The 25,534-nt window shown below is 40.7% G+C and overlaps 1 protein-coding gene across 1 annotated transcript in view; it reads left to right on the top strand.

The window, feature by feature from the left end:
• The window catches only part of LOC121089667 (potassium voltage-gated channel subfamily KQT member 1-like), a 511,237-nt gene that overhangs the window by 346,603 nt on the left and 139,100 nt on the right, over nt 1–25,534 (top strand). The gene's annotated exons all lie outside the window — the stretch shown is intronic.

Genomic DNA, 25,534 nt, shown 5'->3' on the forward strand with positions numbered 1-25,534 from the left:
AGCTTTTTCCTCCTTTCTCCTTTGCTATTCTGAAGCCTAAGCCACTCCAAAAGCATGAGTTTTAAAAATGAACATACTTATAGGAGCGTGGATGAGGGGAAAGGGGAGAGGAATTTCGCTGCTTTCTACAAGTTTTCTGGCACTGAAGTGTGCAGAGTTCCTGTGGGAAACGTTCCTCAGCACTCGTAAGAGCTTTCTCTTACGTTTAATCTGAAGAAAACAGAATCTTGTTCTGACACCATGGTTCAGGAGCAGAGATGTTGAAAATCGTGAATATTTTTAACACTGCAGTCTGATTATCTATGCTTTCCTAGATAAGTACCATTTTCATAAATAAGTATAGACCTAAGTATCTAAGTACCACAGAACAGTGGTTTTCAGCTTGTGATCTGTGGCCCTATAGATGACTTTATCAGGTAGCCACAGAAGCTAGTGGTGAATACTAAGTATGTAGTCAGGAGTCTTAAATTCTTTACACATAAGTCCACACCCACACCAAAAAAAAAAAAAAAAATAATGGTGGTTTATATATTGGCAAAGTTTGAAAACTTTGGTCCAAAGAGGGATATGGAAATAGAAGAGAAGGGAGGCATATTCAAGCAGATTGCAAGAGACTTGGTGGTGAAGAGGCCATGGGTACGTCTCTTGGCAGACTGACATATAACGCAAGTGGCTTTAAATGACAACCTCAAATACTGGATGCTTTCTAAGGAACAGCCACATGCAGATTTGCGTGGGCTTACTGGTGCTGCTAAAAAAGACAGTGCCTTGGACAGGGTTTTGCTGCAGTTAAACTGCCTCTGGTGCGAATGGAAAATAACTTCAGGGTTGCCATGTAGAGTTCCCTCCAAAGGGAAGCTGGAATAAACTGCTAATCTGTACAGAGTCCAGATGAGGTAAATGTAAGGAAAGGAAGGGCACACCAGGGTGAAAGGATTTTTCAAGAGTTCCAGTACTGGTAAGAAGCAGAGTGGGAAGCAGGGAGTGAGGTAAAATTAAATTGTTCATTAAATGTACGAGTGGACATCACCTGACTGGTTCCCCCCCACCTCCAAAGCTGTGCTTTGATCTACACCTCAAGCCTATTTGTTACATCAAATGGGTCAAGAAAAGGAGACAAGATGTTTTCCTCAGCATTACATACTAAAGCCTACTTCAGAAAAAAAGCCTTAAAATAAAATTGTTTAACTATTTTAATGACACATTACTAGTAAATTACTCCTACTATGTCATGAAAGAATAAAAAAATAAGAAAAATCAAAAGCCAGCTGGTAAAAAATTACTTTCTGGGGAAAATTAAAAAAAAAAAAGGGGGGGGGGGGGGGTTTAAAAAATATAGTTTCTTACTATATCTTTTGAAATCAGCACATTTTTAAGTTTTTATTTGGGTAAGAACAGATCTTTTCATATGACAAGTGTTCCAGCTAAATTTTTCCAGAAGACTGTGTTGCTCATTGTACAGTATTTCCACAGTGAAGAAGCTCCTGGTTCCTTTCCCAGTGCGCAGAGGAGAGCAGGCACTCGCTCTGTATCTGTCTTCCACAGAGCTCAGGCTGGGTTAGTGAGGAGCATCTGCTGCAGGCAGTTCAGGCTGTAGATGACAGGAGTGACTCTCCTGCCTTCTGTCCTCACTGAAAACAACACAGTCACCTACGTGCTTATAGTAGTAATCAGGGTTGGGATGCTCTCATAGCCCTTAAGCTAACACCCCCAACATGTCTGCATGTGGGAAGCTCACAGCGATACAAAATAATCCTACAATACTCCCATGGATCTACGTTTGGTCCAGCAAGCAGCACTGTGGTAGCCAACTGCCTCATTTCTTCACAGCAGCATTCCCAAGTAGGACCCACAGGGCACGGTTTAGCCTAGGAGGAGCACAGCAAGGCTGCTGGGATCTAGACGTCAGGGAGGAGGGCAGGGTTCCCAGGCCAGCAGCCCTGGCCAACTGTCTTGCAGTGAGCATGTAGATTCTTTGGTGAGTTAAGTAAAACCCCACAGATGTGTGTTGCTCTAGTGTTAAGCAGTCAGAGTGCACCCGGAAAGAAAGCCAATAGAGACACCCCAGATCCTCTGAATGCTTCCCGTTCTCTGCCAGGTGCTGGAGACCCCAGATATTGTGTTTGGTTTGACAAAACCAGACACAGCCCAGTCTGATACCCACTTAAAGCTCATGGGACAGTGTCCTTACAGGGACTGCAGTCCACAGAGACGCCCAACTGACAAGGTTCTGAGCAGGGTGGGACTGTGCCATGGGGCTCTGCCAGGAGCAAAAGATCTCTGAGGCTGCTCTGAAAGGAGCAACCTGAAACGCTCTTAGAGCTGGCTCACTGCTCTGAGGGCAGCCATACCACCTGTATGGAAAGATCAGACACAAGGAGTAACTGACTGTCCCCTTTCTATGTCCCTCTGTGCATCAAAGCTCAGCATTTTTGCAGAAGCTGAGTGGGTGAGTTGAAGTGGGACTTGGGAATTTCAGAATTTCAGCAGAACTTATATGTTGTCACAGCTGCCCTGCTTCAGTGTGTGTATGTATATAAATAATAAAAATAGGTGAAAAAAATACATTTGAAATGAGCTCCCAGCAGCATTGACCTCCAATGTAATTTTTTTCTGAGCAGAGGCTGGAGTATCTCAGCTTCCTTATGGGTTAAAGGAAAAGCTCCCCAAGAGCAGAGAGCTCGTTTCCAGGTTTCTGGCCATCCAGAGTTGTGATGTAGGGGAAACACCGTATGTTCTCTCTTTAGCATGATGGGAACAAGATGTAAAGAGAGATTGCATGAGGTCTGATGAAAATCTCTAAAGGAGGCTGGGAGCTCACAGTAGCTGGACAGCAGACCTGAAGGCCAAGGGCTTATGCTGCTCAGCTGATTCACCATTTGGAAGATGCTGGTAATGCTCTTGGGCATGAGACCTGCCCGCATGCGGAGTCAGGTTGCACAGCTGGGTGGCCAGGCTGGGGAGAAGTACCAAGAACGGTGTAGTGACTGCTTGGTGGCACCAATGTCCTGCCTGTGCCCTGGCATGAGGGGCTTTGTGGCTGTCTTCCTATTTCTGTGCTCTTCTCAAGTTGCCAAGTGTGCAAAGAGGGTTTCTTCCAGTCCTGCTGTAAGCCTCTCACAGTCCCTCTCCTTCACCTGCCTTTCACCCCGTGGCATCCCCTGCCAGAGGGAGACACGGGTGAGGTGGGTTTGTGGTGGGACAGGGCAGCGTTTGCAAGAGATGACAGTTTCTGTGATAGGCGCTGCAAGGGGGGGTGCCCTAACAGGGGGCTGTTTACAATGTGATACCTCAACAGCTGCTCCAGTCGCGGCCGTGAGCTGTCAGTGCTTACGGTTTTATGGCACTTTTATCACCATCTGTCACTCCTTTAATGGCATGGTGTGTGCGTCTTGCCACCTTCCCCCTGCCACCCCCGTGCCCCCCCGCCGCACACACACACACACTGAGGATCTCAGCCATATGGTGCTGCGTACGCTGCGCTGCACGTCTTCTTCTGGGTCCATCTTGAGGGACTGCAGGCAACAGTAGCTAGATAGCCAGGTAGCCCAGAGGTATGGCGTAAGAGTAGAAAACAAAATATTACGGTACTAACATGGGAACTGTGGTCTGTTCGCTTTTCCGTCTTTATGGATGTGTCTGCCATCCTAATGTGGGCTGTCGGGCAGTGGTGGATGCTCAACCTAGTCTTCTGCAAGGAAAAATAGCCTAAAGGTTACTCTTTGTTTATGCTAAGCTGAGAAAGAATAAAACACACAGAGACATTTTAAAATAAAAGCATTTGTTTATGTATACATAGACACACCCCAAAGCTTAATATCACGCCCTTGCCAAGGAACATATGTTATTTCAGCTTGACACATTTTAATTGCAAAATCCAGGACATTCTTTTCGTTTGTTCAAAACAGGAGAAAACTCCAAGTGAGCCGTAGCGATCACAGTCCCAGTGGCTGTCTTCCATCGGTAACGTGTCCGTGCCACGAGCACCCATGGTTAGAAATCAAAGCCTGCTTGAGCGTTGGAGAAGCACCCCCAGAAAGTAACGAGATCTGGTTTGCCATGTCTTAACTTTCAGCTCATGGAGTTTTTAATGCCTGTAAGCTTAATGCTGTGCATTATACTGTTATCTGCATTACCTGGGGGGTTTTGAGGGAGAGTTTGTGGCTGAAAGTAAACTTCACTGTAGCAATCTTTTTTTCCTCTAATGTGTTCCTCTGATTGGTCATTTGATTATAGTGAATCCCCAAAGGCTCATGGATTAAAAACAAAGGCTGGTTTGTAAGTGAACTTGCTGTTGATGGATTAGGGCAGTGTGCCGGCTGTAACCAGATCCACAATACAAGTTCATTCATTTGGAGAGCAGCTCTCAACTCGCATTACACTCTCTCTGACTCGCTCTTTACCATCCAGCCAGTGAAACTTTACACCTCTACGATTTTATCACAGCCTCAGTTCACCAACAATGTGTATCATGCTGTGAAAAATATAACTATAAATCAAAGTCTTACATATGGTGGAGTGGTAACCTTTCCAAAGACCCTGTTTTGGAGGCAGTCGCTAAACAGATTTGTTTGTGTGGGAGTGTGTATGTGCGCAATGCATGGACACCTATGACGATTAAAGGCTACCACAATGGAGTACTCCTATTTTCTAAGCTGACTTTTCACAGTATGAGCCAAAAATGTTAATTTTGGAGCACAGTGCAATGTTTGTGATATTAATATCAGTAGACGCCTTGTAGATTTTCACTCTAACATGTTTGAGGATAATACATTTTTATATCATTAGTTGGGGGGCAAAGCAAAGCATGCCCACAGTCCTGTGATATTCAGAAAGGAACCTTTGCTCCTGGTTTTTGGTTGGTTTTTTTTTTTTATCTCCCTCACTCTCTTTGGCTCACGTGCCACTCTGAGCATTCCCAATCCTTGGAGAGTGCGATCTTTAAGAGCTGTCATTACACTTCTCAAGTTTGACAGAAGATAAGAAAGAGAACAACTGGTTTTAATCATGACAGATTCCAAGTCCTGGAAATCTTTCCAGAAGTTACTCCCAAGAGCTGACGTTTTCTGAAGCCCCTTCTCCTTTCGGCACATGTGTGCATATTCGCACAACCCAGAGATCCTCACCTCCAGATCTTTTTGCTTGCCAGACACTGTCCCTAGTAGACAGGAAGACTAAACCATGATGTACTTTTGCAAATTATGCATGATCAACTATTTCTGTTATGGAAGAGATCCAGGACTAGGAATGCAATAGCCCAGCAATGCGAAGCCCGAAGAAAAGTAGCCAAGCCAAGACTGTGCTGAGCAAATGGCTGTTCTGCCTGAGGAAGAAAGCCCCCTCCAAGGCCCATTCCCAGCCAGTGAGCCTGATGATTTATGCAAGTCTCATTTGCCTCTCTTGCCTAGTATTGGGTAGTGTCAGAAATCTTACAGTTATGCTTTTCCTGGTTTCACTTCTAGGAGCTAATATATAATATATATAACATCCTTCAAATATTTCAAAGGGAAAATCGAGGAACAGAAAGATTAGTTGACTTAGTAAACTGGAAATCTATGGCAGGACGAGTTGTGAAACAAGCTTTATACACATTTGACTTTTTTTCTGCTGCAAGAGCTTGCCTCTGCCGTAAGACTAAAATACACTGTGATACTTGCTCTTCCCCTGAGGAGGTGATTTACACCAGCTGTGGGTTTAGCCACGCAAGAAAAATAGCAACATTCAGGGAAGTTCTTAAGTTCTGTATGACTGCTACTTCTAGGCTTTCCCCAGTGCTGCCCCAGTTTCCTCTTCTGTTGCGTGCTGGTTGTATCTTGGAAAAAACAGGACAGACCACGCACTACCTGCACAACTACCACACAGCCTTAGCTGTCATTAAAGGCTTTTTGGCTTTAATTCTCTGAAAATTTACAGCACTTTCTTCCTCATTCCTTTTTAAGTTTCTAACAGACATGGAAATGAGACACAAAAAAGATCTGAAGAACAGCTTATGAAATATTTTTAACGTACAACCAGATCTTCTGTGTTTTATTGTCTTTTCTTTACAAGAGTAGATATTTCTGTATAAACTGTTATTGATGTTTGTCAAAACTCTGTGGAAAACCCTTTTTCTGGTTTTTTCACTCACGGGTTTGACAGTTGGGAGGTTGGCTGTTGGAAAATAAATTTGCTTTTTTTAATTTAAAAACCTTTTTTTTTTTCATTTTTATGATCATTTTTTCACAGAAAAATAATTTCTTGCCCTGCTGCAGGCTCAACTGAAAATTTTTAAACAGATAAAGTTCTGCTGAGACAGCAGTATGAACCAGAGTTTCTTGTGCTGCCTCATGGCTGGATTTGGCTGGTATTAAAGGCTCACTTGTGTTTCTCCGTAAGAGAAAAAAAGACCTACTGGAGTAAAGACATAGGGAGTGAAATATCTTCCCTTTATCTTCCTTGATAGTACAACTGTGGAACAGTTTTATGGAGGCAAGAGAGGAATCTCCCTTCTCTGTGTTTTGAGCTTAGTTTTAAGTTACTTAAATTAAACAACATTTTATTGGCTTAGAATTTTTATTAGTAACTTCAAGTGTTCACAGTGGAGCCAGTTTTAACATCACAGCAATCTGCAGTATTTGGGCTTGTCTTCACTAAGAAACTAAGATTAACCATGGGTCACATAGTAAGAAGAAAAACAAGGGGGAAAGAGAAAGCATAGTGAGTGTTTGGAGTACTTGAAAATAAATGGAGAAACCTTCAAGCATCAATGCGTTTTAGTTGTCAAATTAAGCACGTGGACAAGCAATGGTCTAGAGTAGCCTATCTGAAATGAATTATTAAGTAGTCACAGCCTCACTTGAGTTCCTGTTGGACCCACATCTGCAAGATGGTATGAAACCCATCTTCACACCTGGTACCTTTGTTGTCATTTCTAGCAGCAGGGTTCAACAACTGAGTGACTGCAGACCAAACCAATGGTCACTGAAATCAGGGGTAGATTTTCCTGAGACTTTGGTGGCCGCTGGACATTGTCATTTCCAGAGATGGTACAGATTAGACTGTGGAGAAATGTTATCTGTGTCTCTCCACTCCCCATCCTGTGGATGAATAGAGGTGAAGTGTCAATTGAATGTCTCTCACCAGAGCCACATTCAGGGCTGAGACACACACATACTGTTGACAAGCGCTACCTGAATTAGTCAATGCTTTTTGATAGCTGTGCTATAGCGACGATGCCTACTCGTATGCTTCACAGTACAAGACATAGGACCAGCACTTGCTCAGACCAATCCAAGGACAGAGCTGAGAAGACAGAGATAATTTTAGGTTTAAAATATTTTCTGTAATGCAAGTCTTGTATTTGAAAAGGCTTAGACTTGTTGATAGATGGGCTGGTGTGGGTAAGTGCACAGCTGCCAACTGCTTCGGATAAAACATTGCATGAAATTGTGCCATTTATATAACTCTTGTTTACAGACTTAGAGCTCAAGGATAATCATGGTTTTGTATGAAATCACACAGTCAGTGTATTGGGCATGCCTGTGTTTATGAGAATTCTGCTGACACGAGGAAACTGAGCAATTTTAAATCACCATGCCTGGCAATTGCGCTCTTTGCAATTAGGTATCAGGAATGTTTATGCAATATGTATTTCATATGCTCTTCAAAAAACTTTTGTTTCCCAGGAAAACGGGTTTAGATTTGTTACTGTTTTCAACCCTGCCTAGGGAATAAACCATAGTTTAACTCCTCATAGTACTTGAAGATGATCTGATTCTGCTTATCTTTCTCTTGTTTGTAAATTTTTGAGCATTACTTAGCTCAAGACATATTTCTTTTCTTTCCATGAGTTCTATCACAGATTTGTAATTAAATGTACTGCTATTTATTTATTGCCTAGATCCAGATAATTACTGATTGAGCCTAACACCCATTGTAATACATTTTAAACGTAGCTTTGGCTAGAATAGTTTGAGAAGCCTTTTTTCTGTGTTTATAATTGTGTTAGCTCTGCTCTTTGTAGAAATGAGGCTGTCAGACCTATTAAAAAAAAAAAAACAAAACCCAAAACTATCTTCTGTCAAGTGGGTACATCTACTCTTTATTTCTTCGTTTACAGCTGCATGAAGTCAGACTTCACAACACACTTGAGTCTGGAGATCCTCTCATTGTCCAGACAATTTGAGATTACCTTTGATATCTCCACCCTATAAAACTTTTGCCTTGATTTCACTGGGGACAGAATTTACTCAGGATCCTGCCTCTTGGCCTAATTCCTGTGAGTGTATCAGGTAGGTAGGGAACATAGAAAACCATTAGCCCATCTGGAAAACTGACCATTTATCCTCTCAGATCCTGTTTAGATTCCAGCCAGATAGTTGAGCTGCCCTTTCCTCCCAGATGAAGGAAAATAAAGAAATGCTGAGCCAAGATCTCTCTCCAAATATGATTTTGCTTAAAAACTGGAAGAAAACTTGAAATCATTCCACTCACTACTTCCTCTAGAAATCCTGAAGTCTTATGTATTTTACCCAGCTCATGGCTCCCTACAACCACATGCTTGTTACCCTGTTGTATATCATTCAGCATTAGGAGTGGTCTTGAATGAAGGTGCTTCTGTATCTCAGAAGGTATCTGCACCTCTGGAATCTCCTTTTGCTCTGGCTGCAGATTTCTGAAGCCAAGTAGCATGCAGCTAAGTAACGGTGGAGATTTCATACATAGTCACAGAGGAGAGAGAGGCGTGAGCTGCAAGTGTGTCTTTTTATAGTGCCTGCCATCTCTATATTTCTGTACTATACTTTTCCCTGTCTTGACTACCTAGGTATGATATTTAACAGAAACTTTGAGCTTGTGCTTACTCAAACTCCCCCTTCTAGAAGAAGAGTGCAACTCAGCTGATGAGCTGCCATATCTAAATATATGTGATGTATATATAAAAATACATAAAATTATATAGTTATATACATATATATATGTTACTAGTACCTTCCAGAACAAACAGTTAGCTACAACTCAACATCGAGTCTTTTTCAAACACCTAGCTCTTGACATTACACATGCTAAACAAACTTTCACATTTAAAAAAATCCAGATCTTGGAAAATGAACAGTTAAGAGGTCTGATGAGTTTCTCTATTGCCAGGTAAGCCTGTGCTACATGCCATCATTTTTCTTCAAGCTGCTGCTGCTGTGCAATGCCCTCATGTTGTTTATAAATGTGCACACAGACAAGAACCTACAATGATGAATTCAAGAGCCATAATATACTTCATTCTGTTATTGAAAAAGAAACAAACAAACAAACAAACAAACAAGAAAAATATATGTGGGATTCGATTACCACAGAAACAAAGGGTTTGTAGTTCCATTTAAGATGCCCTGGGACACCTCAGCTGGCTTCTAGCCTGTTTTCCAGAAGGGCACAGGGCTTCAATACAACCTGTTTCATGCCTACCAGGGTAAAAGATCTTAGATACTAAGCGAGTCTAGGGTGTCTCTAGGCAGATATTTTTAAGAACCTTTATCATTGTAATTGTCTAGGCAAAGAAACATGACTTTGTTTCTAGCAGGTGAAAATTTTACAGGTATTTTGATGGGACTTAATAATTGCCATACACAAAGAAACCTTGCAAAATAGCCCAGTAGAGTGTATCAGATCTATGAGATCAAGTTTTCATCATCCTATTAACAGTTTTCTAAGAGCTCTGTAACCAAAATGTTCCCAGTATTTATCCATTCCTACTCCACCCCACTCAGCACATGCATAAATATTTTTGGCAAGTCCCAGGCTTCCCAACCTTCCCTTGCAGAAACAGAGGTGATGATTGTAAACAGATAAGCTTCCCAAACCCAAGGGGGGAAACAGTGAGAGAATCTGTGAGCTTGTAACAGGCTTAGTCTTACATACAAAGCTACTTGCATGATTTGTTTCATCACTAGGAAATGGCATGAAGAAAATTACTACAAGTTCCCACTTTTTAGAAAATTTTTAAGGAAATAAGGAAATATTTAAAGTGAGTATGAAAGTACAAAGAATGCAGATATCAAGAAAATACTGAAAGCAGAAAACTATCAACTCTTAAATTGTGTAGCCAGTTTATCCAAGGATAGCTAAAGCAACGATGTGAAAGCAATAAATGAACTTTTCCCAGCTAACATGTCAGTCTGTAATGGGTGAGGCCAAGTTCTTATCTACACAAGAAAACAGGATTGTGCCAGCAGCTGGGTTGATGAACCAGTGCCAAATATCAGCTAACTGAAAGTATCTTGTATTGTAATCAATGCAGGCTCATTCTGGTGCTGGTTAGTCCCTGCTCCAAGGAGCTGTGGTCGTGGTGAGCTGATCCCCTATGGATAGTAAGTCTTGCTGCCACTGCAGTTTACCCAAATTCAGAAATGTTGTTGAAGAGGTTTTGTCTTTTTGTAGACAAGGTCCATGCTGCACGTCTTGCTCCGGGTTGCACACACAAGGAAGGCCATGCTGGAGCTGCTCACAAGCCCCTCTTGGCTTCATGGCTGGAAGACGGCTCCTCGGCATGGTCTGTTGCCCCACGCCACATCAGTTCCCAAGTTTCAGGCTGTCTTAGGTTAGCAAAAGCTTCAGTAACCAGCAAAGGGGCTACAGGGTGGCCCATGTAGGAAAGAGTTTTGGCAATTTCACTACTGTTGCTGTTAGTAGGAATGATAATGTCTGTAATAACATTTTTGGTTTGACTGGCAACCTGCTCCAGAAAGACAAAAAGCAGCCACCGAATTTGATCTTTACAATCAAGCGTGGGCAATAGTTTGCAGGTATTCCCTTTAGGGATGAAATTGTATTGCCAAATCACTGTCTATGACTGTATCTGTATTATTTGTGCAAGATCAAAAAAAAATCAGTCATTGGATTAATCCCTCTCACACCTTTCGTGACCCCGAGGTCTGTTGCAATGCTCCTGTAATTGCACAATTCTAATTACATAGGTGCTGGTGATATCCATATGATTGAAAATGCATTTTTTCAGGACTCAGCACAGAAAAGTCCTGCGGCAAGGGCATTAACTTAGTAAAGATTTGATTTTGGACTCAGCTTTCAACTCTGCCACAGAACTTTTGCACGTCGTTGAGCAAGTCACCCAGCCAGGCTCTCTGTAACATGTGGATAATGAAAACCTCCTTTTACTCTACTGGAAGTATAAATGCTTTCACTATTGGGAACCCTTTCAAATTCTTCTGATGAAAGCCAGGTACTATTATTACTAGGATGCTCAGGCTGATGTGTCTTGTGTTTGCTTGCTAGTCTGCCTTCTAAGGTTACTGAAACCTTTCCAGACTTCTGGCTAGTTTCAAACTAATATATTTTAAAAAAGAAAAGCAAAAAAAAAAATTTAAAAGTGCACAGACAAAGAATTCCTCCTGCACACGAGCACAGAACCATCTTATTTCTCTCAAGTGTGGAATTCTCAGTATTTCAAGTCAGAATTTCTGAAACAATCAGCCTCCTTGGATCATCTGTTTGTGCACAGATCTTCTCCTTCCCGCCCCCCACCCCCCCCCCCCCCACCCCCCAACTGGGAGAAAACTGAACAGAAATCCTTAAGCTTGAATATTTCTTTAGCTTTTTCTAACACTTTCTGACCCCATGTGAACCCTGTCTTGACCCCAGCCTGTGTGAGGTCATGACCTGCAGCTGGAAAACACTGGCCTAAATCTAAGATGTTAGTTGGGCTGTTTCCCAGAGGTGACTTGACAGCTGTCCAGTTCTGTGGGTGTGGTGCACTCTGCAAGAAGATGCTCTGACCTGCCAATCATGAGATGCTGTGTTTCGGCCACATCAGGGAGTTTATCCCATGGAGTTTAAGGGAGAACAAAGACCACACAGCACAAAAATGAAGTTTCTGTTTAAGCTTTTGGCCTGTTATGACTCCTGGGGACCTCAAGCTGTTTTCTTCTTTATTTCATTTTTATCCTGAAATGGCTCAGATTCTAAGATGAGATAATTTTTTTAACAAGACAGTCATTTTGCTTTGATTAGAAAAACACCCCAGAAAAAAAGAGTAGATGTCAGAGAAAGACCCAAATGAAAAAAGAGCATAACATTTACAAGAAGGCTGTGTGTATTTTGGACATTCTCTGAGAAAAAGATCTGTGGAGCTGGCAGTAGCACTGACAGGTTGAGTCAGGAAGAACAGAATGAAACAGAGGCAACTGGTAAAATGAGGAGTGGATAGCAGCAGAAAAAGAAAGCACTGGAGAGTACATAAAAGAAACACCAAATGGAGCAAAAGAGTTGAAAAACATACTAACATTGCCATCAAAGAGGAGAAGAGATATAGGAAGGAAATAACTGGGAATATGTGGCTCAAAGGAGAGGGAGGCAATGAGGGCTGATTTATTTTTGCTTAAAAACAAGTGAGAAAATGTTGATGCAGAGTTGGCCACTTGCTACGCTGTTAGGTCTCAAGCCTCCATACACTAAGATGGGAGTGACTCACCTGTCAAGCATGGGTATGCCAGCTTATATTTTTAATTCTCAAGTTAGAGCTTATTGACGCAGGTGGAAACTCAGCTAGAACCTGGCAGCATTCAGTGTCTCTCAAATAGACAATGTATTGTCTGCTACCTATAGGGCCATTTATTGCCTATGTGATAGACAAGAAATTCTCAGGTCTATTGGCATCAAAATCAAAGAAATGAGAACAACCACTTTTCCCAAATCCAGCTCTTGATGTATCACTGCTTATAGGTCCTCAACTGCCTTGTCCTCACTGCTTGCAATTCAAAATCCTTATTCCTTGGCCCCAGCGCTACCAAGGTCAGACCTGTGCCATCAGTTCCCCTGAAGCACATGAGGTCCTTAGCACTGGTTCTTTACTAGGCTTCTCAGGCACATTTCCTTGGCAGAGTGTCCTCTGTGGTATCACTTTCTGGAAATGGGCAGTTGCAGCCGAGGACAGTTTGTCTTAGATCCCCAGACTGATTTGGACTCCAAGTATCCCCAGGAGCTTAAACATGTCCTGTTCCAGAAATGCAGGTGTATGGCTGCTCTGGCTAATATCCTTCTTCAGGGACACCGGAGTGACCATAGCTGATGATGAGCAGATTGTGCCCAGGATTCTGAACTGCTATTGTTCTCTCTCTGTGACATAAAAATAACAAACTATAGAGGATAGTTAATTCATTTTTCTCACTGCTCGACAGCATTATTTGGATAAAGATTGCTCATGATCTTTATTCTGCAGTGCTCTCTTGACTTCCAAACTATGGATATGTTCTGGCTAAGCTTAACTTTGGCAAGTACCTCACATAATCCAAACCTCTCTGCCCTCCTCAACAGAAAACCCCAGTGCTTCTGGACCCCTTTCTTCCCTCACACATAGCTTCCTGTCTGGGTATTTTGTGTCTAGGAATTTTCCATTCACTAAACATCTGCCCGCTAAAGAGACATTTGGAGAAGGAGTTATCTTTAATCAACTTTAGTCAACTTCCTTAGCAAACCTATTGTTGAGTCAAAGTTCAGTTGTTAACTCTTAATACCTTCCATGGTCTTTGGTGTGTACACGCTAGGAGCACTGCCAGCAGAAAAGGCTGCAGCAAGACACATTCTCTGTTACACACATTTTCATCACTTGTTTTCTTGTATTAGGGCAAGTGTATGAGTTCCATAAACAGGTTTCTCCAAATAACCACTTCAATTGCTGTTGGTTTTGTTTCATTTTGCACACAACAACCCCCCCCCCCCCCCCCCCCCCGCCATGTTTTCAGGGATATAGTTGGTCACGGCATCAGGCACAAGATGTCTGTTCTGCTAGAAAAAAACTGTTTTCAGGCGTGGTTTATCTTGAAAAATAGTGCTATGTGGTTGTTAATTTTCCTTTGGAAAATTAGTAGCACCAAAAAAGACCAGAATTTCTGGGTAAAAGAGGCACGTTTTGCTTGTCACACATTCTTGGTTCTGATATCACCTGATAGGGAAACTAATATGTATCTAGTTTAATATAATATATATAGAGAGAGAAACAAGATGCCTTTGGTTAGCAGACTTTATTGTAAGAAGATAAAGGTCAAGACCTTAGCAAGAGCCATGAAGGTTCAAGAGAGTATTCAAATGGTCACTGCCTGTTCCATAGGATTAAGCATCCCCATTTGATCCTATTAACGTTACAGATTGAGTTTCACATCTCCATTGTACATAGGACACAAATCTGAAAGTGGTCCTAACAGATGCAAAGGCACTTGAGTTTCTATGGGGTTACAATTCCAGGATTCATACAGTCTTCACGTGGTAGAAGCACTAGAAAAAAAAGTCTCTGAAGTACCTCTCTGTAATTGTCCCTAGCCGTTGCCAACTTTACCTTTATTGGCTTGATGAGGAGTCTATTTTAACTATTTCTCAAGGGAACTTTAAGACCCTTAAAGTTAATAATAGGATGTTAATAACTTTGATTTAAAAAATATCTTTTTACAGTCTTGGTCTTTTGCCTATTTCCACTGTTTTCTTTGAGATGATGTGCCATTTTCACTATTTGCCTGTTCTTGTAAATCCATGAACCAAGCTGTGTATAACATAAAGAAAATGGGGACAAATTAGAGCAAATATAATTTGAAAGAAAAATAAAGGCCAAACAGCTTTCAGGATTACCAGGATTTGTGTATACATTAACATGCTGAAATATTCTATCAGGAAGGAAATGAAAAAACTTAAATCCATATATGCCTGCATATTATGAGAGCACCAAATAGAGGGAATTCATTAAGAAATCAAATACCTTTTGTTAGGTGAGCGTATTTGGTAAATCATGATTTATAGTTGAATGTGGATTAGACGAGCCGTAACTAATTTGTCAGATTTTGACTGAATGCCAATATTTTTGTTACATATATGACATTTTAATCAACTTCATCTCTGAACTGAAGGCCTGTTGGAGAAAGAATTTCCATCTGACCTGTCACTGTTTTTTAACAGTGAGCAAAAAAAGGAATGAAATTACCTAGAAGCAAATTGCTAAGTTAGACAAAGTGTGGTGAAACATAATGAGATAATCAAATTGGATGTTGAGAAGGAAATAAAAATATCTCTCATGTAACTGATTGGGTTCCCTCTGATATACTGTGACTTTCATACACTGGGGTAAGTAAACTGCTTAATCAACTTCCCTTATTGCTGCAAAACACATGATATGAATGGTCTGCTCATGATTCATTAAGTCCTCTGAAAAAGTAAGGGTTGATTCAAATGCTTCAGCTCTGCCTTGTTAACCTCGTTAGTACTCAGCGAATGGCAATGAGCTGAGAAAGAGCAGAGCTCATTTTGCAAGCACCCTGATTTACAGATCCCCCATGCAAAGACACTATCTTTGGAACATTTATTACAGATGTCGGAATCCTAAGTCTTTAATCACTGTGTTGTTAATTAATACCCTATTTGTTACTGTCACTAGTTGAATACTGGTTGTGCAAAATTCCACATGTGAAAGTACTTAGTGTAATCAGGTAATACATTAGTGAGGTGCTGCTCAGCTCTCAGTCTGGTGGAATGTCAGAAGGTGCCAAGGAAAGCATTGCAAGTGCAAAAAAACAAAACAAAAAACCCAAAAAACAAACAAACAAACAAACAAAAAAAAAAAGAAAGAAGGTGGGAGTGAGGAGGGTGAGATTGTGGGTAAGATTTTATTTAGACCTGGCCAACAAGTGGCTGCCTTTCCAGCTAGAAATGCTCAGGCTTACTCCTTGAAATTGCATTGCACTGCCTTCTGTCACTGGTGGGGTGTGATTTCTCTCTGGAGCAGCCAACTGTTGCACAAGTGTGCTGTGTGCTGCTGACCGCACAAAGAGCTTCTATAGAATAAAGAAAAGACAACACAAAAGCATGCATGAAGGAGAAATGTCTTCCAAACAGATGGCAGACTGTTTCTGGGTTGAGGAACAGTTGCCAGTTTCTACTGGTGTTCTAAGGAGAAGGATATGCTGAAATGTTAAATGTTGGTGTTTAATATTAGGGAAAAGATTCTGAATAATTCAGGCATAGGTAGGTTTCCTCTCAAAGAAACAATTTCATATTCAGAGTTAAGAGGGGGTGGTTTGCCTATAAGCATCCCCTGTCTTTAAAAATGAAGCAAGATATCTGCATGTTCCGTATCGTTTAGTGTGGCCCCACGCATTCCACTTCCCCTTGAAAAAGGCATACTGTGCCAACAGAGTGTGTATGAGTTAGGAACTGAGACCTTTGCCAGAGTCCAAAGAGAAAGGTGGATGCCCCTCCCCAGAAGCATTCTGAGCAGGATCCTAAGCTGAGTGTGCAAAATCATTCCCCAAAGAAAACCATTTCTTTCCCTTGAGAGTATATAGGGAGAAGCCGGACAGTTAGGGTCAATGCAGAATTTAGTGCAGAGGAGAGGAAAAACAAATGTGCTTTCATCCCAGCAACAGTCTTTTGTTTGGGTAGTTCTGATTTCTGGATGGAATATTTTAAAAAGCAAATAAAGGTAAAATAAGATTATTTGCAATGAAAAGCTAAGGTTGTATTGCAATATTTTTAACAGGACTGTGGCTTCAGGTCTCTGGTAACACAGTAATGTTCACCAGTTCATTGAATTACTTATCCTCAAGAAGGATGCAATTTTTAATGTGGCTTCTATCATATATTAATAGTAAGCCAGCCAGTGAATCTTTTAAAGATGTCCAAAAGGGAGCTGGTCTGTGCCGTGGAAAGTCTTTTACCTCACTTCTGTAATCAAGCAATCACGTTATCTGAGAAACATATTTACCCAAGGCTTGAAAAGCTTATTTCTACTGACACGTTCTTACTACAAAAAAGTAGGTGAAAAGGTGATTTTCCTTTGTATATGTGTTTGAAAGTCCTCGTGTAATTCCTTAGTATCAAGGCAGATAACCTGTCTAATTATATTTAATTGTTAATGACTGATTGAGAAAAGGAACAAGATGATCTAAACTGACTTGACAGAGGAATTAAATACTGTTGAAAATATTTAAATGAACATCTTCAGATGGAGGGTAAAAACTGTAGTAAAAAATTCATATGGGATGGGAACAAGCGCTGTGGTGCTCAGTTTAGTAAAGCCAAAGCTGTGTTTTGCATTCTGGTTTTGTGGGCCTTAAATTTTGTTTTTCTTGGTTTTCAAAACTGTGAAGTGGTCAAAAATTACACTTGCTAGCAGTCATGATATGGTCAGTAATTTTGAGACAGTAAGAATAACTGTGGCACAAAATATACCTGAATAATGTAGCAATTGCTTTGCATTATACTAATTAGATATGCTTAAGTTGCATCTAAAAACTTACACTGCTTATGACCACTTTAGCCTCATCTTGTGTTTCATTCATGCAGCGCAATGGCATCTATTTCTTCCATTACACTGCCTTTTTTTTTTTTTTTTTTAATCTAATCAACACAAAAAAGGGTGACAAGGTGTGGTCTAGACATTGATGGGCACCATGCTATGCATTTTAATGAAAAGAAGTTAAAAAAAGATGACAGAGAAATTGAGAATGGGGTCAGGGGAAGAGCCCCTGGTAAAAAATCAGAATGGAAACCCTGATAAGAAGGAAAGAAGGAAAGAACAGGCAGAGGTCTGGGGACAAGAGGAGCAAGAGTTAAACCAGCTTCTTGACAGGGGCAGAAGATGGAAGCTTCTAGTAAAGGCAGATGGGAGAAATAATGACTGGATGTCTTTCCTGTTCTTTTCAGTTACCATCACCATCTGTTACTGATAATTTCTCTGTTTTTGAAGAAGAGCTGGTACAGTAAGTGAGCCAGCCCACCAACATAGCCAGCAAAAGAAAGAGAAGAGAACAGGTTAGAAGAAAGGGAAATGCAGGGGTTTTATATCTGATGGTAAACACTTTCATCCTTCCCTGCTGCTTGAATAATGCATCCTAATTTGACATGACTATACTGGTCACCAAGTTCATTCTAGGGTTATATAATCACAATCTGATCATTTTTCTTAAGTGCTGCTCAGCACAGAATCCTTTTATGTGGATAAAGGAAAGGAGCTATTCTTTTTCTTGTGATTTTTGGCTCCAGTTGATAGAAGTGTCAGCCAAGAATAAAAATACCTTTATAGTCTTTAGCCTTTTTCCCTACAACACTTGTGAGTTGTACTATTATTTCTTCATTGTCCTTCTATCAGCTGAAACAGAAGTTGGTGTTTATGCCTCTGTTGGTTTAATAGTATATGGCTTTTGTTCAGGTTTATTGAAGCATTCTCCAGAAAATGAGTGTTGTCTTCAGATTGTGCCTGGCCATATGTGAATGACTTAGGGTTTTTTATTTGACCCCTCTCTACTTGGAGGCACTAAGCTGGAACTTAGCCCCATGTCATTGCTCCACCTCTGTGTCATGTGTCTTCTATGACTGACAAAGTCTGGATTTTCTGGGAAAACTGAAAATGTATGCAGACTGTGTGCAAAATGCCTGAACTTCAGTGACAGCTTTTCTAACAAAATCAGGAGCACTGCTTGCCATTGACCCATCTACCTTTCCTTTTACAGCTCCCAAGTTGTCTCTGTGGAAGAGGATGTAGGAATCCTTAGAGATATGTGTGTAGGGGGAAGGGTTATGGCACTGAGAGATTTTATTCTTGTGTTGAGTAATCCTTTCCCAGTATTGTCTTAGATTTTTTTATTATTATTATTTTACATAATGTAGTCACCCCTGTGGCAGGGAAAGGCTCGGTTACTCAGTCCTTTTTTTGCTATAAATTAAATAAGGTACTAGTGCAGCCACCGTGCTTCAAATTGTGCTTGCAACCTCATCTCAGGATTTAAGTGTGCCTGGGTCTCCCTTTGATGGGAGACTTTAAAGGTAAATGATGCTGCAGCAAACAGCCTTGGTGGTGTCACCATCTTCTTTGTGAATGGAATTGCATTGGTAGGAGAGCTGAGCTCTTCTGGATTATATGCAATGTAGGCACTCACTATTCTGTAGTTTCAAAAAAGCCAGAAACCACTTTTCAGATCCTAATTTAATTGACTGTAGTCAGCTTGTACAGACTGTGTTTCATATAGTTTGGCTGGTTGTAGTATAGCCTGCATTTAAGCTAGAACAGGTGGGATGAAGCATTCCTGGGAAGTTCCCATGCCCACTGATGATGGAGGGAGTCTGGAAGGATAACTTCAGCTAGACACCTATCTTCCAGATGACTGAGATTACATGAGATGGGTCTCATGTGTACTGTTTTCAGCTGCATTGAAATATTGGTTGATGAATATGAATGACTAACCACAGAAATCTTGTCTGTTTCTCTTCCTTGAAAGGCTGCTACCAGTTTGCGTATGTCCATTCAAAGAGCACAGCCAGGTTTATGTGAATTTTACACACAGGGTTAGCAGTTATCATAAGACGTTACTGTTCTCTAACTGTTGCTTTAGCAAAATAAATAGTTGTATATTAAATACTCATACAGATGTGGAGCTGTTGACATAAAAATACAGCATCAGCTTTATTTTGCTTGGGGTTTACACATATACTGTATTTAAATACTTGCTGCAGAGACAGAGGTTGATTTAAATTGTGTGCTTGCTTAGTGAGGATATTTTGGATTTTAAATTTTGTAACCAGCAGCAATGCACTGAATAGACTCGCCTTTTCTGACAGTGTTATTATCTGTATATCATTTCCTTGCCTGTGAAACAGAGAAAAACAGTGCACTGCATGCAGGGCCTCTGTGCTTCTGCTTAGGGTAGGATGTGTCTGAAAGGGCTGGGTTGTATCTATGCTTTAGGCAGGTGGTTTGCTCACGCACTGCAAACCCAAAACATGGAGGTTATCCCGGACTTTGTGTAATACACAGCTTTGTACGATTCAACTGTACAGTGCATACACAATGACTCCAGCACTTTCAGAGAAAATACTTGCTTTACTTCATGGTTGGGGACAGAAAAGAGTAAATCCTGAAAAACTGGGACCTATAATGTCTTCTCTGGAGACATTCAAAACCCTCCTGGACACGATCCTGTGCAACCTGCTCTAGGTGAACCTGCTCTAGCAGGAGGTTGGACTAGATGATCTCCAGAGGTCCCTCCCAACCCTGACCACTCTGGGATTCTGGGATAATAACATTAATACCATCTTTCAAAGGTGTCTTTTGCACATGAATTCAAGAGTGTTTGTGGAGCAGTCTGACAACAGGTCAATACATTATTTAAGAAAAAAAAACCTCATGAGGAAATTAATAATTTTCTATTTAGCCCTGGCTTTGGATGATATGCAGTAAATAAAGGCACTGAGTAATTTTTATAATAGGAATTGTAAATAGAATTAATTCCCTGTGCTGAACCCCATTGTACTTTTGCACTAAATGAGACAGAGTTCCTGTGGGGGGAAAAAAAAAAAAAAAAAAAAAAAAAAAGAGTCTATGCTCATGTAATTAAAGACTCTTTTATAATTAATACCCACAAGGAAGCTGAATTAAGGCTGTGGTCAACATGACTTTGTGTTCGTGAGCTTTTCAGGGTTTGTTTGAGTTTTTCAGTATAATTGATGTTTAAAAGTAATAATCCAGTGATCTTAGTCTGGTAGGGTAGGCAAGGTGGCTGGCATTAATGTACTGTGTTGTTTTTGAATGGCTTAGGATATATGGTAATTTCAGGGAGATTTACTACAGATTTATAAATGGATATACTGTAAGATGACCAAAATTTTTCAGCCTTCAGTAAGAGTTAAATGAGAGAGTAGCCTAAAGTCTCAAGTAAGAGTTCGGTTAATTCTTTTACAGTATTTAAGTTCCTAGCATCTAAAATGCCTGGCCCTTTATGATGCCTGTTTTCTTTAATGTGTGGTCTGGGACAAGACTGGAAGAGAAAGTCATGCTGTCTCTGAGGCTGAGAATGGCTACTTAGCATCCAAATATGTAATTAGGGAGCTTTTCATGCCTTTTTAATAAGTTGTAGTCATTAGTAAATTGCCAGTTCCATACCCCTCAAATGTTTCAGTCTTTAAACTTGACTGGACTGGCCCAATTCCATGCAGAGCAGATGCTTTTTTGTCTCATTTCATTCTTTTCCTTTTGTTAGGGGCTTCAGCTGCAAGGAAAAAAAAATGCTAGCTGCAAATAAAAGGCAGGACAGTGAAAACATAGCTCCTCTTCTATGCCAAAACCAGACACAAAGATCTCCGTCCTCTGCCTTTCTCTGACTTAAGAGTAAGTGCTCTGATACTGTGTCACCCACACACACACACACACTCCTCTGGGCAAAACTGAGATAAATCATAGATCCTGCGTAAATACCTTTAGAATTGTGTATAGGGTTTACCTACATGGACCCTGAAGAAAAATAATGCAAATTAACAAGAAGTATGAAAGCGGTTTAAATTGCATTAAAGCTAAATGGCATGATCTCATATACATGCTGTTACTCAAAATTACAATGACTTTAATTTGATCAGGATTAATTGACCTCTAGTATAAATTCAGGCAAACAAAATAAAAATATGTTGGCTCTGAGTTAGAATGCTTATAAATCAGTAATCACATTTGAATTAATTTCTTAATTAAAAAAACTATTTGATTAATTACAAAGTTATTACAAATGGACTTTTAAATTGGGTTGGTCATATGGCATTAGGCTGGAACTTTTAAACTGGATTATTTATATGGCATAATTTGTTGAACCAGAAAGTCACTAGGTAGATAGCCACAAACCACTCCAAATCTGAAAATGTCCTGTGTTTTGAAATGCTCTGAGTAGAACCTGTTGAGTCCATTGAGTTCATTTTGGTTTGACTTTGGCTTATGGTCTATAGTAAGCATGAGAAGTCACAGAGATTTTCCCCTATTGATTTCTGAACTATATATGCTCAAAATACAGCAAGCTATGCAGCTGTGTCTAAGCTTACCATCTCCCTTCAGGTACATTTTTTGTTTCTCATGGGATTCTCACAAGCAGATTAAATGTTGCACCAGCACAAACTCATGTGAAGTCTTAAGGCAGTTACAAGAAGTGATTCACTCCTTCTTCAGGGGATGTTTATATTGGATATTAGGGAAACCTTCTGCACTGAAAGGGTGTTCAAGCATTGCAACAGGCTGCCCAGGGAGGTGGTTGAGTCACCATCACTGGAGGTATTTAAAAAAAATATGTAGATGGCTTGGCGACATGGTTTAGTGATGAAATTAGCAGTCCTGGGTTAATGGCTGGACCTGGTGATCTCAAAGACTTTTTCAACCTAAATGATTCTATGATTCTATCTTTTTTTTTTTCTGTATTCATAGAAATATGAATTGTTTGTGCTGAGAAAATCAGCAGTGCCTTCAAATTAATGGACTTCCAAGATCTTTTGTCATCCTCTCAGGATGTTCTAGATGGATGAACAGAAGTAATGATCTTGCTGTATCATTTTTTAATTTACTTCTGCAGATTTTTTCTCTGAAAGTATAGCTAAGTCAAGGACTATTGTACCTGTGAGATGAGGGGATGTAATTAGCTATCATTCTGAATACAACTGTAAGAACCATCTTCAAATATGTATGCTCTAAAACCACAAAAGGCTATGGATTTACATATGCAAAATGGAAGGGAAACTTTTCACTACTAATATTTTCCAGGTTTTGAGGCAACTGTTTGAAGGCATATATGAAAAAAAGAAAGATATTCTGGAGATAATGCAGAAAACAGCAAACACTATTGGTGCAGCACCACATGACATTGCGCTGAGAACCTAAAGTGTAGATACTTAAAGCAGACGCTTTAACAACAAGCCTGTGGAAAGTAGATGTTGTCTTTCAGTGACACTTTCACTGTATCTGATAGATCCTATAGAGTCCATTCAGTTTTTTTCAGGCATACATCAAATTCACATTCTGTTCAGGAGACCACAGGATGCATTCCAAGATATAAACCAGGCTGTGTTTCCAGTGTTCTGTGCCATACCTCATCACTTGTGGTGTGTTTTCAGGATTTGTTAACTTCTACATTAGAAGAGGGTTTGTCCTCAGTATTTGCAGCATGAAAGGAGTCTACACAGAGGCATAAGAGAATGCAGGAGAGTCAGTAAGCTATCTGGGTTTTGAAGGTGTAGGTACTAAAAGAAAAACAAAGTAACTTGCAATTCATTGAAAGCTAGTCAGATGTAATATACATCAACCAAAGAAAAAATGCACAAAATGCCAAAGCCATGCAGAAACAGTTAAATGGGACAATAATTTGGCTAATAGTGCATACAGGCATTTTTTAAGTATCAAACAGAGGAATTATCACTGTATCCTTGTCCAGTGAGCACAGCTATCATATCCAAGGGATGGGTATGCTCTCATAGGTTAACTAGGGGTGCCAAAGGCATGGTTAAACTGCAGGCTGCCACAAACACATAACTGAGAAAATATACTTTTCTGATACTTGGAACTTCTGCCCCAAACGAAACTTTCCATTTAGATCCTGCAGAATCTTCTCCTTTTTTCTTAACAAAACCTTTTTTAAGGGCATTAACCTGATAACCCTGGGTTTATTTAAAGAAGCTCTAGAGGGTCTGCCTGTTAGATACATATTAAGATGGCCTCTTATTCTGGGCAGAATTTTACCCAAAACTTGAGATGAGTATCCCAGTGCTGGATGTTACTTGGTCATCTTTCCTGGCCTTTCTTCAGTCAAAAAACACTTGTTCAGCCATTGCAATAATCTAGAAATCATTTAAACCCTTAAGATCCTTTCAGCTGTTATTTTCTGCAATTAAAAAAAAAAACACCAGTTTTTCACCTGGTGTCTCTGTTTTGGGTCTGCCTGGAACTACTCTCCACAGCCCCTGCAGCCCCATCTGTGTTGCTGTGGGGAGCCTTCATTCCACACATTTCAACTCAGGCAATGTTTTGTGGTCCTGATGCAACTCTGCACCAGACAGCTGACATAAATCCCACCTGTCTAGCACAGACCAGGATGCCTGGCTTCAGCCACAGGCTCTCCCAGTTGGGCACATTAACTGGTATAGATTACTCATTGTTTTTAACGTTCATCCATATTGAAACCATTCAGGCATGCAGCTTTCCAGAAGGGAAAAGAAAAAGTGAACAATTAAAAATTTCCTTTCACATACTGGAATCTAAAAAATTGTACAGTACCACTATTTCTACCCTTCCCTCTTATCAATGGTTACTTTTTTGTCTTGCTATGTGCAAGGTGTATGGCACATTATAAATTCAGAAATTACCTACTGTAAGGACCAAGCACTTTTCCTTGTTCTGCATCCAGTCCAATTTCTGTCTTGCTAAATAAAGGGATGAATAAGGGTCTATGGTGGCTTGAACCCCACCACATGGTTGAGCCTCACTGAGTACATCAGAAAAGCTTTCCAAAGATGCTGTCCTCAGTGTGCTGGCAGTTGCCACTTGGGTAGCTGGGGCCATGGGTTTTTTTCCTATATTTTCTTTATAACTCTCAAAGTGTGAATATTAATTTTTCATTTAAGTCAGCTTAGAAAATACTGTGGTCACTCTCACTGATTTTTAGGTGCTAAGGCAGGCCTCACTACAGAGATGCACAGGCTTCTTCAATGGAGGTGAGGCTTCCATGAAAGGAAAAAGGTATGAAGCTATGGTGATTTTCTTGGCTTATTAACTGTGCACAGTGGGTAAGGGGGCAAGGAAGAGCAGCAACCCAGGGTACAACAAGGGCATTGAAACAAATGTCTCAGGGAGGCAGATGAGGAGGCAGTTGCTTAAGTATATGTCAGGAGGAAAAAGTTGTGACAGCAAGGGTTTGGAACTAGCAGTCTACACGAAAGACGAGGAGGTGTGGGTAAGGTCACTGAATGAATATGACGATGCAGATACATCAGTTCATAGAGTATGTGATTCGATTGCTCTGCAAATCGGCTGATGTCTGATTGTAGCACAACTATAGTTTAATTAGCTGCATTGTTGAAACTAGAAAGGGAAAGCAGGAGAAGCGAGTCGATGTCAGGAAGCAGCAGGAGTGGGGGTAGCTGCAGCACTGCAGGAAAGCCACGGCACAACTCGGGCAAAGACCCTGGGCAAGGGGCTGAGGGGAAGCGCAGCTCTCAGACAAGGGGGGACAGGCACTTTCTCCGGACAGGCTGATCCAAGGCGGCACGACTGCACCGTACCATGCCTGCCTTCTGCACGGGTGGCCAGGCCCCTTGGCGGGGGCTGCATTCAGGGGCCCCACTCTTGAAAGCGTGGAAGCTCAATAAAGTGCCTGCATTCTAAAATCAGTACAATAAGAAGATGCTAACTTGTTTCTCTCTGTTTTAAAAGATGATAAAGGCAGCTTAGAAAGCCTCACATATAGAAAGAAAACAGTCTACAGAAATGATATTAAACCTTTCCTACTTGAACCAGAACAGGTAAATTGAGTACCTATACAAAAGTTCCTTGACTAATTTTTAAGCACAGTTTCAACTTTTACTGGTATAAAGAGTCACCTGGAACTTTTATTAAGAATGTATGTTCCTGTCTTCACGTCTACCGATGTCACAGCTTTACTAACACTCTATTGATCCTTACCAGCCAGATTTTAGTTTCTGTTGCTCAAAAACAGGTGCTGCTAGAAAACGCACAGGAAGAACCATTGTGAAATGTTACAAAGAAGGCATCTATGTA

This window comes from Falco naumanni, chromosome 5 (genome assembly GCF_017639655.2).
Source record: "Falco naumanni isolate bFalNau1 chromosome 5, bFalNau1.pat, whole genome shotgun sequence".
Lineage (NCBI taxonomy): Eukaryota > Metazoa > Chordata > Aves > Falconiformes > Falconidae > Falco > Falco naumanni.